Below are 2320 nucleotides of genomic sequence, written 5' to 3'. Positions count from 1 at the left end.
TGCCTGGAAGTCCTGCCCAACCCTTTCTACCACTTCTGTGTAGTCTGCAAATTCTTGAAAAGAATAACCTATAAGTGACCTCTTTCATGAAGGATTCCCTGCATTCATTGTCCTTTGACCTGCAATAGTGTTTTTTTTTTTATTTTTTATTTTTTAATTTTTATTTATTTATGGCTGTGTTGGGTCTTCGTTTCTGTGCAAGGGCTTTCTCCAGTTGCAGCAAGCGGGGGCCACTCCTCATCGCGGTGCGCGGGCCTCTCACCATCGCGGCCTCTCTTGTTGTGGAGCACAGGCTCCAGACGCGCAGGCTCAGTAATTGTGGCTCACGGGCCCAGTTGCTTCGCAGCATGTGGGATCTTCCCAGACCAGGGCTCGAACCCGTGTCCCCTGCATTGGCAGGCAGATTCTCAACCCCTGCGCCACCAGGGAAGCCCCTGCAATAATGTTTTATCTTTTTTACGGCACTTGCCATCTGTTACGTTCTTAGTAGTGAAAGGACCTAGTGCTGTGTCTGGCACATAGTAGGGCTCAGGTGGCCAGCTAACCAGCCTGCCTGCCTTCCCTGCTTTATTTGTAGAATCTTAGGAAAATTACTTAAATCAGTGGTTCTTAAATGTGGCTGCACATTATAATTGCCTGAGGAGGTTTTGTTTTGTTTTGTTTAATATTTCGATGCCCAAGCCATACCTCAAATCAATGAAACCAGAAACTCTAAAGGGTGGTTTCCAGCATCAGAGCTCCCCAGCTGACTCCAACATGCAACCAGGGTCCAGAGCCGCTGTTCTGAACAACCTGAGCCTTGTTTCTAGGGTCGTTCTGAAAACTAAATGCCATGTTTGCGAAATCTTGGCACAGTGCCTGGTACATACTGAGTGTGCAGTAACTATTAATTACTGTATTGTATTTTACCCCAGCTTTTCACTTCTTTGCCAACAGGGTCTTGCACATAGTAGGTATGGAATAAATGCTGGTTGAATAAACAAATGCTCCTTGGGAAAGCTTCAGGGAAACCCCCAGCAGGTTGTTGCGGACAGCTGGCTTTAATGTGAACTAAAGGTTGTGCCTCGAGCAGAGGCATGGGGATGTGGTCTGTCCTGGGTACAGGCAATGGGGGAGAAGTGGAGGGGGGTGGGTGTTGGCTTTACAAGATTTAAAAACAATAATAAAACCAACTACAAAAGTCTATCTTCTTTTTATTGTCATCACACGCTGGAAATTCTTAACAGTGCCGGTGATAAAATGCTTCTTGCTGGGATGGACTTCTCCCACCACCCCTGCCCTCTCCGCCTTATCTCGTTTCACCACTGGCTCAGAGCCCGGCAAGAAAAGACAAAAGAGCTCTTACCGTCAGCACTATTAATGAGCTAAATGGCTGGAGAAAGAAACAAGGGAACTGTAAATTATATTTATAAATTATGTCATATAAAGCCAGACTAAGTGATTAAACTGTGGGCCCATAATTAAATACTTGTATAACATTTGGGCCCTGAGATTTCTTTCTGCCACCATGGTTAGCAGGCCGTGTGGTGGGCTGATGACTCATACGGAGGTCCTGGGGCAAAGCGATGTCAAGGTCACTGTCTAAACAGAAGAATCCTTGAGGGACAGCCTTGGATGTGGTCAAAGGAATGGACAAGTGATTTGCAGGGTAACAGGTGAGGAGGGAAAAGCCCCAGACCCCCTGGAGCATGTGAGAAGCGGCAGTAACATCCTAGATTAGTGAATGAAGGTCAAGCAGCAGTGCTGTCAGGCCCAGAAGAAAGGGAGGGCCTTCCCATTGTTGGCTCCAGCCAACCCTCCCCTTCACATGCCCACCCTTCGCATGCCCACCCTTCACATGCCCATGCAGAGCCACAGACATCAATACGACTTCTTTGAACAGTCTCCTTTTCACATCTCTCTACCTTTGCCCATGTTGCTGTCAGCATACCCTTCCCTTCTCCATTCTTTTTTTTTTTTAATTTTTATTGAAAAAATATGGACCGCTTCATGAATTTGCATGTCATCCTTGCACAGGGGCGATGCTAATCTCTGTATCGTTCCAACTTTATATATGTGCTGCCGAAGTAAGCACCCTTCTCCGTTCTTCACGTAGCCATTTTTAGTCCTTCAAGGTCTAGCTCCAAGGAGCTCCATGGAGACTTTTCCTGACTCATTTAGGCAGTGGTAAGTCTTCCTCTGGCTCTCACAGTTACCTTATGGGGTAATATAGTTCTCTGCTGAGTGTGTCCCCTGTAAGGTCCTGAATAGCAGAGCCCCTGTTCTCAGCTCCTAAAAAATTGCCCAGCAGAATGGAAGGTGCTTAACACCCCTCTGTTGA

General features: G+C 46.7%; 1 non-coding gene across 1 annotated transcript; it reads right to left on the bottom strand.

Annotated features, from left to right (window-relative positions):
* Positions 1-1971: 1971 nt before the first annotated feature.
* Positions 1972-2074, bottom strand: LOC137772770 (U6 spliceosomal RNA). Its single transcript, XR_011075573.1, has one exon. It is a non-coding gene; the product is annotated as a U6 spliceosomal RNA (small nuclear RNA).
* Positions 2075-2320: the final 246 nt, after the last annotated feature.

Source organism: Eschrichtius robustus, chromosome 11, assembly GCF_028021215.1.
Source record: "Eschrichtius robustus isolate mEscRob2 chromosome 11, mEscRob2.pri, whole genome shotgun sequence".
NCBI classification, from domain to species: Eukaryota; Metazoa; Chordata; class Mammalia; order Artiodactyla; family Eschrichtiidae; genus Eschrichtius; species Eschrichtius robustus.
Note: the sequence above shows the minus strand (reverse complement) of the source record. Positions and strands in the feature narration are given on the sequence as shown.